The sequence below is a fragment of the Pinus tabuliformis genome, chromosome 6 (assembly GCF_031772625.1).
Source record: "Pinus tabuliformis cultivar Carrire ecotype Pingquan chromosome 6, CPIR1, whole genome shotgun sequence".
NCBI classification, from domain to species: domain Eukaryota; kingdom Viridiplantae; phylum Streptophyta; class Pinopsida; order Pinales; family Pinaceae; genus Pinus; species Pinus tabuliformis.
The window spans coordinates 828,528,735-828,545,481 of record NC_142292.1 but is presented as its reverse complement, the minus strand read 5'-3'; positions in this window follow the sequence as shown (position 1 = coordinate 828,545,481).

The following is a 16,747-nucleotide window of genomic DNA, read 5'->3' as shown; positions in this document are numbered from 1 at the left end:
TACCTTGATAAGAAATGACCCAGTTACACGTGTACAATATTACAAAGCATAATGAATGCTCTAAGCGAGTTAATTTTACATGAGTCCAATTACACTGGTGATGTCGTTGACTATTTCTTTGTAGTATAATTTCAAAATCACATAAACGAGCATGAACATGGATTGTTATGGATAAAAAATGCTCCCATCTATGGAACAAGCACAAATAATGAAATCGAAAAATTTGTTGACAAGTACTTGTGTTGTGATTCAATTAAACTACTTGCGAATCTGAAAACTATTCAACATCATCGTCACACAAGCACTTGTAGGAAAAGAAAACAAAGGCATTGCAAGTTCAATTTTCCAATTCCAATAATGCCAAGGACACAAATACTTGAGCCTATGGAATTTGAAAATGCGAAAACAATGGCGAATGTGAGAATGATATTTGATGCGCTAGAGAATATGGAACATGATGAGACATACTTTTGATAGTTTTATGGAAAAAATAGGTATAATCAAATCTTATTATATCCATGCAATTCAGTGTACTCTAAGACGAAGAATTTTTTTGTTGAAAAGAGAACCAACAGACGTATGGACTAATAATTGTGCTCAACATATTCCGTTAATCTTGGGTGAAAATATTGAAGCTCAATTTGTACTTGACTCATATGCTATAGCTACTTATTGTAGTTCATATATGAAAACATTAGATAAAACAATAACATCGATGTTTAAACATGTGTGAAGTGATTGTAAAAAAAATGATGGTGATATCATGGAAACAATTGCAAGACTTGGAAAAGCTTTATTAAAATTACAAAAAATGCCTGCACAACAAGCTATATATATAGTGTTTTCAATACCACTGAATTTTAGTTCAAGAAAATGTATATTTATTAATACTTCAACAATAGATGATCAGACATTTTTACTAAAGAAACCAAAAGACCTAGAGCATGAACTAGATGATTAAAAAAACATAGCATGTTTATCAATTATCGATCGCTATGTGCAACGACCAAAAAACATTGAACATGTATGTTTAGAGGAATTTGCATCGTGCTATACATTACAAGGCAAAAAAATAGGAGGCACTGAGAGACAATATGTTACAAGGTATGTAAAGTATAAAAAAAATACTGATGTTGATAACTATTACAGAGAATGATTAATGTTGTATGTCCCATATCTTATTGACGAGAATAGTTTTAAGGAACAATATTCGATTTGGGAGAGTGCATATTTATTATTTGAGAAAATCATAAAATGTAATGAACAAAAAATCATGTATGAAACAATGACAACGTGGAATGATATTGATAACCATGGGGTCTTCACTCAATGAACCTTTGGCATAGCATGTGTGTTCTTCGCATACTAAACAATACCCTTAATTTAACTACATATTGGAAAATACCTCTAAAAATCACTGTATTTAACCTCCTACCAATATGGACCCAATACACCTTTTCAATTTAAAAAACCCCTACTTTCACTAGATAATGTATCCATATTTTCATTAACATTTTTTATACCCATTTATATTTATATCCATAGTATAGTGACATGTGAGTGACGTGATGCCTCTATTGTGAACTTATTGATCACAAATGAATTCTAATATTATCTACAATACATCTTATTTTTTTGATATATATTGTAGATGCATATTAGTTCTCCCACAATGGAATTACTCAACCCACACTCAAGCACATCTCACAATGACTTGTGGCATTTAATGGTCTAAGGCACACAAAGATCAACCATGTTTTAGGAAGATTGATTATGTGCATGTATATAAAATGACATATAATTGATCTATATTGTTGTAGCTCGTTTTCATTCTATTTCAAATATTAAAAATCATATATGCCAAAAAAGAAGGAAAAATGCAAAGAAATGCCAAAATGTCATTGGGATTGTTTTATGTAATTTTATTAAAAAAAAAGAGAGAAACTAATTTTGGTCCAAGGTGGCACAGGTCCACTATGTGAAGACATTTTTAAATATTTTATATGGTGGTGGGCCATTTTCCTGTGGTGGATAAGTTAAAGAGAATGCAATTCTCAAGATCGATGGCGTCAGTAACATCAGGACCCATGCACACAGGGAACTTGACATCACAACATAATCGACCGTTATGCTAGGGGATGCCCCCATAAACAGTATGCCGAGAAACTATCGTCGGGAGATCGACGGTTGGGATCATCCTCGACATCACTGCAGGGTGATACCACTTACCACCGAGGGTGCCCTCGTGAGTGGTAAGTGGTTTTCACTCTGGTCTCCAGTAAGCGAGCATCACATCTAGGTGAGTGCGGCAGTCAACATATCCACGCCATGTCTAGATCACCCCTCCATTCTTCCATGTCAAACCTCTACGTCATCCACCATGTTGCGTGTCCATACTTTTTTGTCCACATTCAATCAATTCCTTTTCACCTGTATTTTGCCAATAAAACCCAATTTTCCCCCAATTTACTCTTTTTCACTGTGTTCTCTTGGCGACAATAACCCCCTCCAGCAGGACGAAGCTTCCAAATCGGCACTCCAAGTATACCAGGTATTTAAACGCATTTTCCACTCTGTCAATTTTCAAACAGAGGTTTAAAATGTCAAAGAAAGTTACCCTTTCAGGCTCTGCCACTCATATTCCCCTCATGGATACTGAACACGACATTTTTTATTTAGTTTTCCCTGTGAAGTTAATGGAATTTCGCCAAAATTTACTAGCTAAGAAAAATAAGTCAAAAGTTTACGATAGAATGGTCAAGTATGGTTTTTTCTTTGCAATTGTCCCTCAAACTTATCAATTTCTGAAATTATAACTTATTTAACCTCCTCTTTGTACCCTCAATGATGTAATTCCCTGGGGGAAAATATTTTCCAAGTTTCTTCATTACTAATCCATCAGGCCCTAGCCTTTCCACAGTCTTATCAGTATCTTTCATTTTCCAATGAAACCCTTCTGTCAACTTTTCAGAACCTGCCAATAGAGGATTCTACGAAATTGTATTCTTCCAAACACTTTTTTACCTTCAAATTCTGACCAGTTCCCTGTTCCCTGCTTTGTTGAAGGTGTTGGGCCCATTTTGCAATTAATCATGAGGATTCCTGGAAGGGATGATGCATCAATGATAGATGGTCAAGCCATAGGATTATTTCATTTGATGATGCAATCAGATGTGGTGCTAGATATTCTTTCATTTTGGGAGAAAACCATCAATTCTCAACTCCTTAACTTCAACATAACTGGATGAAGCCACAATAATGAGAACAACATCAACAATATAGGGGGCTACACAGAAAAAAGGAGAAAAAATGGCAGCCGTGAGCACTAGGTTTCCTCTAAGAAAGGAGACGCAGTTTCGAGACAGTTTACCAGCTTCGGCTCCTCAGCAGTCTCAAATGGAAGTCAGGGGTTTCAGGCATCTGGTCTCAGGTGGTTTCAAAAACTTTCATTACCCCCAAAGACCCATGGTTTTTCTGGAATTGCTTATACTCAAATCTATCTTTTGGCCTCTCGCTGTGCGGTGGCCCTCGCCCCTCCCTTTGGTTTTTCTGTAATTACCTTTCAACTCCAAGTGTGACTACATCCGATCATCTCCTCTCTCTCCTGGTGGTAGGGAAGGGCTTCGCGGTGGGCATATGTGGAGTGGCTGGGTAGGTCTCGACTTTGGGTGGTGGAGACCATCGCTCCTATAAGGTTTGGAGACCTTTTACCCTATTTTTTGGATTATTTCATTGAGTACAACCTATTTTTTGCTATGGTTCAGCCCGTCCCCTAGCCCTTTCGCTCTAGTTTGCTGCATCTTCTATTTTTAGTCTTCATTGGGTCGCAAGGGTTTATGGACGCCACGCTACTGCCCTATGCTGCTACGATGGAGGGGTTCCCAGAATCGTGGGATACTCTGTGCTCAATGGAAAAAATGGGGGAATGATTGTGGGTTGGGGATAGTCGAACTATCTTGTGCCCTTCCATGTCGGGACTGGAAAATGCCTTGCGCTCTGGCTCAACAAAGCCACACCAGCCTTGTCTCTGCACCTGCAGCAAAGCGTGCCCAAGGAAAATGGGAACACTAGAAAATCCCTGTAGCAAAAAGGAAGAAATTTGGTCCAAGAAGCTGGTAAGTTCCCCATGCGTTCAAATTTTTCTTAAGACCCCTGTTGGGAGCTCACTATTAATTAGGGTAAACATAGCAGAGAGTGTGATTTTCCTGAAACAATACATCACACATAAAACTAGATACCCTATGAATATGCAAAATTTAGTATTCAGGGGCAGAATATTACAGGATAATCAACCCATGCTGGAATACCATATCCTACCAGATTCCACTATAATCCTTAACCTAAGACTCAGGGGAGGAGCAGCGGCACCCAGTTACACCAAAAATGCAAATGGGGGGGTGGGAAGTAGCACTGCAAAAGGCACGGGAACAAAACAGAAGCAAACAAATGGGGGAACATCATTCAAGAACATTCTTCAAGGGAAAAAAATGTGTCACAAAACCAACCAAACAGGTAGGAAACGCACCAAGCCCATACATAGTGGAGCAACTAAACTACACCCTAGAACTAAACATAAACATGCTAGGAACAGACGAGCATTGTGCCTCTTTTGAATCCGAAGCCATTAAATCTCGTTTTAATTGCTTTTGGCCAAAACCAGAAGAAATTTTCCACTAGATTTTAACTAACTGGTCATTAGAATGTAAAATACATCTCTGCTCAAAAGGATTCTTTATTGTAAATTTCCCAACAACTGAGGTAAGAAACTCAATCCTTTAGGAAGGACCATGGTTCTGGGGTTCAACTGGCCTTTTCACTACTCCCTAGTTTCCTGAATTTGATGCAAATACCATGGTTGTCTCCATCATGCCAATTTGGGTTCGGATGCACAATCTTCCCCTACACTTCTGGGGCGATGGGGTACTAGCAGGCATTGGCAACAACATTGGGCAGTTCATCAAGAATGATACTCAATGAGTGGAAGAAAGGGTCTACACCTTTGCACGAATATGTGTAGAAGTAGACCTCAACAAAGGCCTACCAGACAACATTCGCTTAATACACAACAAGTGGATTTGGAATCAGATTTTAGACTATGAGAACACAACATTCAAGTGTAGGAATTGTAGGCAAATAGGGCACCTACACAATTCGTGTCCAGAAGCTAAAAAAGACACTTGAAGAAATCAGAGTCTTGGGAAACAACCCAAAGGCTGGCAATATCCCCCAATGAGAACCTAAAGAGGAGGGCGAAGCTGAGGAAGATCCAGCTCCAAAAGGGAATAATTAGACATCAATGGAACCAGAAACACAAGGGATAACCCCACAAGACCCAACTGAATCTTGGATTCACCTGTTGGAATCAGAAATGATACCTGAAGAATGGGACATAGGCAGGAACAAGCATAACCATTCATCCGATAACTTTGAATCAGACAAGGATCTCTCCATATTGGATGTAGGGAATCAGCTTGCACTTGTATCTCCAGCGTCGTCCCAAGGGGAATGGCGAAGGGTCGAGAAAGAGAAGGGGAGAAAAGCTTAGTTTATTTCCCATCATGTACATTACTTTTTTTTTTTCTATTTGTTTATGATTATCATCGGACTTTGACTAGATGCTGCTATATTACTTACCAATGCAACATGTAATTTTATTTTCATTAATAAAATTATGCCTTTTTCCTTGGAAGAAAAACATAACTAGATGTTTCAGATTTCCCTCTCTCCTAGTACATCTTTTTCTATATGTATATGTTGAGAAATTTATGGACCTAGGATTGAATGTTTCAAATCCCAATAAGAATAAACAAACAATTTTGAATTGAACTGATGTTTTCAGAGCTCGACCAAATAATCAAGGTTTCTCTTATTTCCTTTCTTCCTTCATGCCAATTGTTTAAAAAATTGTTAACAATGCCGCCCCTCCTAGAATTTTTCCAAAAGTTCAGTCTTTGTTGCAAATGAGTAGATATTTAAAGGTTTGATATTGTTTTCCATTTGAGGATTACACAATGATTAGATTATATGGTACAAATATTCCTCCATATAGACTACCAGTGTTTATGCCTATGAGAATATTTGCATTGGAATTTGTTCAAATTACCCAAGATTGTTAGGCCTTTCATTATCAATAATAGGCAGGCATATGATGAGGTAGAAAAGCTATTACAGAGTATGAATTTCCAGCGTGGAGAGAAGTGGTCTTATGATCCTTATCATATCATTTCTAAGACGAGAATAGAAAATACATATGCTCCTTATGTCCATGAACCAAAATATGAATGGGAGAAACTGGAAAATGGAGGCACAATCCAAATTTCAAGCAGTATGGAAGTTGAAACTCCCCTTCCTTATGAAAAGGGTTGAAAATAGGACTAGACATTGTGGAATTAGAAGAAGAAATTTATTAAGGAAGAAAGAGGGAAAAGGTGCAGAAAGGAGGAATAAAAACCGAAGATTTCATGGAAAATCCTTCCATTGTAATTGGGTTTCAACTGCAAATAGGAGGAGCTAAATGTGCATCCTCCCCCCATTCCTGAAGGAGAAGAACATGTATCTTTAAAATCTTTGAAATATTCATATGAAAAATTTGAGGAAAGGAACCTAAAAATTAAGACTAATGTTGCTACCTAGTTGGAGGCATAGTCTGTTTCTAGTTATCCAACCAAAGCCCTTTTAGCTATGGATTTGGAGAGGAGTCCTTGACAAGATAAATCTGCACAGGAAAACTGGAGAGTTGATTTATAATGATCTCGGTAAAACTTCATTAGCAACAAGTAAGACGAAGGCCTTGATGGGAAAAGTAATTGGCTAGTTGAAATTAGATCAGGCTAACTCACAAGATCTACATGCTCAAAATGAAGAATTTAGGAAGTTAATTATCAAGGTTGGGGTGAATCCAGAGGACAAACCAATTGTCCAAAAACTTTTACAAGGATCAGAATCTGAGATCCAATTGTTAAGAAAAAAGGTGAAATTTCGTGCTATTGAGCGTGTCTTGGCTCTAGAAGTAGCTCAAATTGAAAAGGAAAAATAACTTATAACTCATGAACTTCTAGAAATAAATAAGGAGGTGGCAACTTTGAAGGAACTCAATGCATGACTACAACAGAAGATAGATGCACATGTTTGCACAATTGTAGTGCAACCAGACTCTGAGGACCCTACTGATAAGATCACTAGGGTGATGAATGAATTAAATATTTCAGAGGATGAGTTAAGGAAAATACAAAAGAGTTTAGATGATACTAAAGAGAAATTGAAGAATAGGGAGAGAAAATTGAACATGACTAAAGCAAATGCATCACAAAACCACAAAAATTATTTAAAAACCTATGATGAAATTAAGGAATTAAAAGAAAAACTAAAAGGTAACATGTCTCTTATTCAAGAAAGAGAAATTATTTGAAATGATATCATCCAACAGATAAAGGTAATCTGGGATCATATGTTGGTCATGTCTGAAGAGAAAACAATGGAAAGGGATCTAGAAACAATTATTTGTTCCAATAACAACAAGTTACAACAAAGTGCACAGTTGGAAAAAAGGATGATTGATATTTTGAATGCTAAGTCTTCTCTAGAGTTGAGAGAAATGGATATTCAAGACATAACATCCATTGTTTTACAAATAAATAAGATGGTACAAAAGAATATCTATAGGAACAATGCATAAACCAGGTTGGGATAGATCAAGGAATTAATGTTTCCCTTTAATTCAAACTTTGACAAGAGAGTCTGAGTAGGATTACCCTCATGTTGGGACCAACAAGGAAATATTCTTCCATGGGAGACCTATGAAACTTTATTAGTGGAAGCAAAAAGTAAAATCAATGCTTCCCATGAAAAACAACAATTTTAAAAGGGTCAACAATTGTGAATCACTTGCAGAGATATTTTCAATTATTATGTTTAGTTAAGCCTTCTCTTCACTGAAAAGTCAACCTACAACATAATAACAAATTTCAAGATGGCCTATGACATAGTGTTCAAGTGTCCAAATCCCGACTTGGCAACGTGGAAGAAATACCTAGATTTAATATCACCAACAAAAGGAGTGGAACCTAGGGCTTCCCTAAGTGATCCCGCACAACGATCCCAAGTGATCCAATGAAGACAAAGGATACACATTATTTTGGAAAAAGATATTATATTTTGTAATTTCAAGTCAAAACACTTTTATTTCTAAGTTTAATTTTGAGTACTCATAAGGACTGATTAGAACTAAAGATAGTTTTGAAATTAGTTTGAAATCAATTCTTCACAGTTAATAGTTTTTGTAACTGTCCTCAATGTAATGTTTCTTTAAAAATACATAGAGGAACCATTTTTGGGGTTCTGAATTTTGGCTTCAAAGAGCAATACTGGTGTAATGTATAAGAATTTTCTTGGAGATTTAATAAAGTTTTTGGATGATTCCAACTGCCCTTTGAAAATGGTATGTGTTTATTTTCTACTATAAGTCATTATTTTTCCACTTACTGGTTCACGGATACCCGGGTCAATGGGTAGCCGCTACGTCCAGGGTTTTAAACACTGAGTGGACGCCACCCGAAGGGCATCAACACCCCTCGGCCTATTTACTGACCTAACCCCAAGAGCTTTCGGGATTCGACCCTGTGACCTCCCATTGGCGAGGCACTTGATTTGACCGATTGAGCTAACTCTTGGGGCTACTATAAGTCATTATTTGTTTTTCTTCTTCTGAAATTGTGGAAAAAGTTGTTGTTTATTTCCATTAATACATATTTACTTTGCTTGAAGAACCTCACAATACTTGTAGATTTATGATTAAAATAACCTTAAACTGCACTCCATAGTTTCATATTGTCACCTTCTCAGTGTTTCATGTTTCTGCTAAGGTTTACTACAGGAGATTATGTTACTACACCCTTTTATTTTAAATCTTCCACTTTTTCGTTCTTCTATCTTATTATTGCAAAAGATCTCCAAAAACATATAAAAATGAAAACTCTATAAAATTCTAATAACAAATCACGTTTGCATAGATAATAGCCTAATGGAAGTTACACTCAACCTTCAATTATTACCCTCCCTTCTTCAAATCCTCTAGCATGGATTATTCCTTGTTCAATGCAAAAGCTTGCTCTAATGTCGATATGTAGATGACGTGACTATGAAATATCCATCTCATAAAAATGGAAACTTTCGTGGAATTAATTAGAAATGTGTGTTCTTTGTCAAGTTAAGTTTGAAGGCTTCTTTTATGACACTCCATTGAAAAATGATTAAGCAAAAATGGTAGTAAAATGCACAGAAAAATCCATAGATCATCACCATTAGATTCGAAATAATCACAATATCAAGTATTGAGAGAGAAACCATCAATTGACTCTCAAAGTATTGCAAAAATTGGTACCATCAATAGAATACCCTTTAAGTCTTTCACCAAGTAATACCAAAAAAGTGAATACTCATCCAAGAAAAATATATAAACATAGATAAAGTTCCAAATTACACAATGGGACAAGTAAGAGCACCAATTGTTGATCGACATCCTAAAATATGCAAATCCACTTCCAAAAAATAACATAACGCCTAATGCTTGTCCCAGATAACCATTCTAAGAAAATTTGGGGAAACAAAGCTTGTAATAACATTTCATACGACAGGCTAGTTTTATAACCATGTCCTTAAAGAAAATTAAGGTGGGCTTGAACTTTGATAGGTAACAAATTTCTTCTAGTTTCTTCTAACATGTCTAACCCATTGCATACTTTTGGGTCCAATTTCTTGTAGTTGGGATTTTCGTTCTTGTACATGTGAGAAATCTTGGGCACAAGTAGATCACTAGGGTTTGAATCAGTCAACATGCAGTAGATTGGTAATAAAACTTGCAATCAACAAAATATTTGTGTTACAGAAACAATATTGAAAGGAAGGAACCAAAGGAAACATATTCATGAAAAAAGGGACCAAATATTCTTGCTTTTCATGATTAAATAGACCAACTTTAGAGGAACCACAGTAGAAGGCATCCAACATAAGTGTTGAGGTAAGGGATACCCTTATCTCTAAATTGTATATATGTGTTCAAGTAAGGGGTACATATAGTTATATAGGTATGTAATTATATTGTTTTTATGGAAGAAATACTAAATTAATGTTTGAATGAAACACAACTACAAAAAGATGAATGGTTAGTGAAAGAAACTTACACCCAAAGACAAGTAGCAAAAAAAGGTTGAGTTATCTTGAACATTCACCGTTTGAACTATTCACTAGAACTAAAGCCAAAAAGTACAAAATTAACATTAAATTCATACAAACAAATCAAGAAAAATACAACCAATAATTATTTATAAACGATCCAACATATGGAAATACATAAGGAAAGTGAAAGTAGAATGCTTTGAAAATTAACCTCGTTTAAAATTTTCACAAAATCTGAAAAAACTTTGTAATCACTTTCTTCTAATTTGTATGTATCATTCCTAGCATTGTATGATAAGTTTTCAATTGCTATAGCAGATTCAAGTTGTACAAAAGCATGATCTTCCAACTCATACTTATACATGCATTGCCCCTTTATTCTACTATACCAACATAATTGAAGCTCAATGCCTTCTAATCTATCCAAAATGTCAGTGTCATTATGGTAATCAAAGACCATATTACCACCCTTATTCCTTATTATTTGAACCCTTCCAATGTACCAAGTTCCACAAGAAACACCTTGTTTTGTACTTCGAGGAACATCTTTTCTTGCAGTACATTTAGTGGGGGGAATTGAGTTGCTTTCAAACAACACCCCACAATCTGATCCAATTCCAAAGCCAATTGAAACACCCTTTTGTGGAGCCTTCCCATCTCGCCTAAAGTATACCCCATTTCTCACTTTCTTCAACCTATCTTTGGATAATGTCAGATTTCCATTCAAATGACTAACCAAACATGATTTGAACATATCCTTACCATAAAGATCCACCACTTGTTTTATAGTTTTGCTTACATTTTCATCAATGGAATCTAAAATTTCATCCAATTCATGTCTCCACTCACTTTCCATTATTTACAATTCAATTTCATTGTGTGCCAATGAAGAGGAAGATTGGAATATAGAGTTGGAACAGCTCGTTGGAAAATCATCAACTACTACATCCACAATTTAGAATGTTGGATAATTTTCATCCTTTGTCCATGGTTTAACCCACCAAGAACATTGAGTGTATTTTTTAGTTGCATTCCAAGAGTTGATCAAATGTCTCTTGTGCATCCTTTAATCCAATCTTAAGGGATTCTACAATTTTAGCATTTGTGGATATTGAATCATACTGAGACAATATGTCAATATTTTGTATTGTTTCTTGGTGTAATCTATTCCAAATGTTTTCTCTTATCATATTTATTAAAATGAAGCCCTTGGGGATTTGATTCTTCTTCAAAAACTCTATTAAGGGTTCCAACAACATGAAGCAAGTAAGTGAAATCATAGGCCCTCTCCACTCCAACCATCCCACCAACTTTGCTAAAGTTCTCACACACATCTGACCTAGTCAGGTGTAAAACATGCGGAAAGTTAGAATATTGATCTCAAAACAATCTCATCAACAAAACCACAAAATGGAAAGAAATTTTCACATCTTGATATGCCTCTATGTTGATGAAATTTATGTTGACATTAGTATGAGATTGTTTCTATACCCAACATAACCATAATGTGAAGAAATGATGAACTCGTGAAGCATTTCACACCCTTTACCAAAGGCTCAAACTATGAGACATAAATATGTCAATGTAGTCAACAAAAATCATTAGATAAGTTGTTGTAGCTAGTGTCCTCTTGAACTTTCCACTTGGTGTATTTCTCAACTCTTTCAAACACCTCTAAAGATGACTTGAAGCAATGCGTTGTGCAGAACCCCAATTTTTTCGATCCATCCTTTCTATATCTTCACCCTTAAGCTTGTGATCATCCAATTTAAAAGTGCGATAAGCCATTCTGACATGAACAAAACTTATGTACTCATTTCCTAAAACCAATTCTCGTTAACTACTAAACAAAGGATTCACTAGCTTTTTTTCATTGTGGATGTAATCTTGGTCATGTAATCCTGTTACATTGCAACTATTATACAACCCAGTTAGCCTCCACCCTTCCTAAGAAAGTTGATATCGAAGACTTGATGTTGAAGCATAATCCTTCAACATAAGTTGTCTTCTTCTGCTATCCCCATCCGAGGAATGACCAACAATAAGTCCCAAATTCTTTTCCAAATAGATTCTACCTTTCCCCGTTGTTCATAATTTTTTTTTGCATTGAACCTATTGCATGTTGGATGAACAACCACAACCAAACGAGGAATTTTTTAATGTAAAGGATTTGCAATAATAACACATGCATAATGGCCAATAACATTGTTCTTAAAGAATCCATTATAATATCCTAGCCTATATCTCCCTCACCAACTCTCACCAAGAAACGTGAATTCCATTGATGTTCTTTTTTCATACCACAAAACCCCACCAGTGTATCATTTTTTGCTACCCACCTAAGATATTTTTTCACAACTATTTCATCTTCAGCAAGGCATAACGGAATTGGGCCATCTATACCATGTTTGGCTTTATAATAAGCATAAAATTTTCTGACTGCCTCAAAAATGTGCTCGTGCTTCCCTGGGATATATGCCAATGACTTTCTAACTTTCCTTAAAGTCATAGATATTGAAGGACCATCTAGATTCAAGATAATAAGGCTATATAATCTAGGACCTCCCCATAACTTGATCATCTCATAAAGGGATTTTGTGGATGTACTATACCTTCTCCCTACTTTTATATGCATTAAGTTATGAAATATATCCTTGACAAATTCCCAAACTGCATCTTTACCTTGTAATTTTCCTTAATTATGTGCCTCACGCACATCCTTGCAAAACCTAAAGACATCCTTCCTTTTTGTCGATTCAAACAACTTTTCCTTTAGGGATCTCATTCTAATAGAGAGTGTAGCAACCTTTGTCCTCTCCCACTAAAGAGCTCGTATTTCTGATCTATGATTAGCATTTTTAACCCTTGCAGCATTCTTCGGTTCATTTTGAATAAAATATTCTAGTCTTCTACCTTTTCCTGTATCATGTTCACTTCCTTTATTGGTGCACCTTGATTTACAATATAATCGCATCCTAAAGTCATCACATTCAGGAACAAACTAACAAAATATGCATTTTAATGAATCAAATGGGATACCTATTTCAGAAGCCCTCTAACAATGAATAAGTCTATATGTACCATCAATACGACATTCAGTACCCTCATAGCATAGCATGATCTTGGTATGCTTCTATATGGCCTATAGTTTTACACCCCTTTGATCATCCATTTGGACCTTTGTTTCCAATCTCTCCCCATGTATATCAATATTAGGATACCAATACCCCAAGATTTTAATAACAAGGGAGATAATTGAGCTATAATAATATGACAACACAATAAAAAACAAATAAATTTGAAGTAGGATAAATAAAATAACATACAAATTCATATTCAAGTTTAGTCTATATTGTTAGTTAACACACTGGAAGTAGAAGGATTTGCACTTGTAGAACCCCTATGTAATATTAATGGTGTTGATCGGACCAAAAACTTAGTCAAACTTTGTTGGGAATTATCATTGGTAGACTTATTGGGTCTCTCGATCACGCCACTCCTCAACCCAATTTCCTCATGTGAAGCCTCATTTGTAGTAGTAATAGTCTACTTCTTTGATTTCATGTTTTCATATAGAGAACTGACAATATTACCACTTGTTGACACTCAAAAAACCATTTATTTCATTATGTACATTCCACTCTCACATTTTTCATGTCCTTATAGTTTACAAGTGTTGATCAATATGAAATCAATCTACAACCACCGTTGTCTATTTTACTTTGTTACGTGAAATAATTTCACTACCACTTGGCATTGAAAGGCATTATTAATGGGCCCCTGTTTTCATATGATTGTTTTTGAAGTTGTGCATTGTTTGCACTGCCAAGGGTACATACCTTGTTCCATAATCAATGCCACAAATTTCACAATGTATCTTTATTTTAGATTCTCCCTTTTCTAGATATAATTTGAGAGTAAGTTTCTCATTAACAAACTCTTCCATTAAACTTTTCACCTTCTTTTCCCAAGATGCCAATAAAGTAGGATCCACAACTATGGATTGTTCCACTGACAAGGACATATTTTCAACTCTTGGTTGTTTATGCATAGGTCCCTCCACATCATCTTCAATGTTTTCAAATATTGGTGTTCTTTCCACTACATTTGAACCCTCTATTTCCACTTCAAATGTGCCTAGTTTCCTCTTGATTCCTAAACGTGTTGTATAAACTTTCCATTTTTTCTCTTGCTTTGGATTTAAATTTAATACATCCTGGATAAAATTAAAAGGGTATTCAACAATTTCATCATCCACAATTCTAGCATGGATATCAGCAAATGTACAACCTTCCCGACACCTGACCATGTCAATGACAAATTTCTCTTCACTGGTAACAATTTTATAAAACTCCATCTGTTTTTGCACATAAATAAATGAAGAAGTAAGTAAATTTCCAAAAGCATATTGGTTTATTATAAAACAAAGAGCAATGAAGCAAGGTATGCACTTTCAATTCAAAGCTTCAAAAAATATGAATAAATCTTACTATCGGAATGAAACACCTTGATTCAAAATGTACTATCGGTGGATTCCTCAAATGGAACTAAAACCATAAATAAAATAGAGTGCTAAAACAAATTTGAGAGTTGATTTATTGAGTCAAACATTGACAAACCTATATGCAAAGATTATGCCCTAGATCTGCCTCAATTTTGGCCTTATTTACATCATTTTTTTTGTGTTCTAAAGAGGTCAAAACCAATCCTTTGTAGCTTTTATAGTTCACTAGTATGAAATGCATTTAATTCGTTTTACTGTTCACTGGTATCTAGGGTTTGTGAGAGATAAAGGCACTTTTTAGGTTTTTGGAGCTACTGATGGATAAGGATGATGCTTGATCTCTCATATAAATAAGAGAAGAAGTCCTCATTTTTAAATTATTACTACTTGTGGAGAAACATTACTACTTGTCTAAAACAAATTTGTTCTTAGATTGGAGAAACATTATATATTATGTTATCAAGGTTTTTGTTTAATACAAGTCTTCATGTCGAATATTTGTTGAATCTGTCCAGAAAGTTAAAAACATGAAGCAAAAGGTAATGATGGTACAAAAATACACTAAAGAATTGTATAGGTTGTTCATAAGATCTGAACAAAGTGATGTGGGTGATTATATTGTTGCTAGATATATCAATGGCATTTGATCGTTGCTAAGATGAACTCCCTCATATATCATTTGATCAACAAAAAGAATAGAAACAAATAATTTTATTAGGTTTTGATGGTTTCGTGTCCTTCATACTTATTACAAATAGTTTTTTTCTTAACTTTCTTTTCTAAAAACTTAGTTTTCATATGACGTCCCTAAGGGGCTACTGGAAAATTTAGTTTTCATGTGATGGTTGTAAGGGGTTGCTCCCACTTGTTCTTAGACTTGAGAGTGCCTTAAAATGGATGAACATGGGCTGAAAAATGATTTTACTAACTCAACATTTGCTCAGGTTATTCACAAAGGTAGCCATTGCAACCTAGTTTGGTGGGAAGCTCTACCAAAAATTGTTTTGAAGGTTTTTTAGAAGGTAATAAAATCCTTTATAAAGAAGCTCCTATGGAAAAAAATTATATTTATATTCTAGATCTTATGATAAACAGACAAGGCATTCAAACCTTGAGAAATTTGTCAACTAAATCCAGTCAAGTCCATTATTAAGGTTTAGGTTAGGGAGGCTAGAGAGAGATATAAATAAATACCCCTAACTTGAAAAAAAAGGTTCTTTTTTTTTCATATAAAGAAGAAATTGACTATGTTGACATTATCTCTTGAGGCCCTTGGATTTATATAACACTTTAGTAGTTATGTCTATCTGCACTACAGACACTTTAATTGAGCATGATGTGTAACTCCAGTGTCCATCTAGGTGGAGTTTCTAGGCATACAAATGTTGTTCTAGATGTTTGAGGGCCATTTTTCAATATAGTACATGTAATTTTATATCCATGAGCCAACTTTCATTTTTAACCCCAAGCCCCAAAAGAAGAGATTATCTCAAGTTTATTCTATCAAAATGCTTGAAAGAAATTGTTTGTATCTAGATTAACATTAAAGTGTGAAAAGTAACTTGTGAGATATATTAACCTTTGAAAAAACTACTTTGATTCCAAAGTCCTACCAATGGTTAAATTTGATTCACATCCCACTTAAGAAAACCCTTGTCCTCAGCCTCAATCCTTGCATGATCTACACCTCCATTTTTGAATTCTTAGATGGATTTAGATGTTGAGGAATTTTTGAAGTTTCTAAAGGTCCATATGCTTATAGATTGGGTACACACTACTTTTGGTATGTCTAATGGATGAAGGAATGCAATATTTGATAAAATAATAGAGAATATCAATAAGATTACAAAGATGAAGGCTAAGTACCTATCTGTGGACTATTTGTGATGCCAAATACCCTTGCTGCCACAGAAAGAAATTAGATTTTCTTAACACCCTCCTTGTTCGTACACATGTTCGCAATGGTTCACAGACCCTCCCTATTCGCAAATTCTCCCTTGTACACTTGTTCACAGTGGTACACAGAACCTCCTTTGCTCACCAAACCTCCCTTCTTGTAGACCCTCCCTG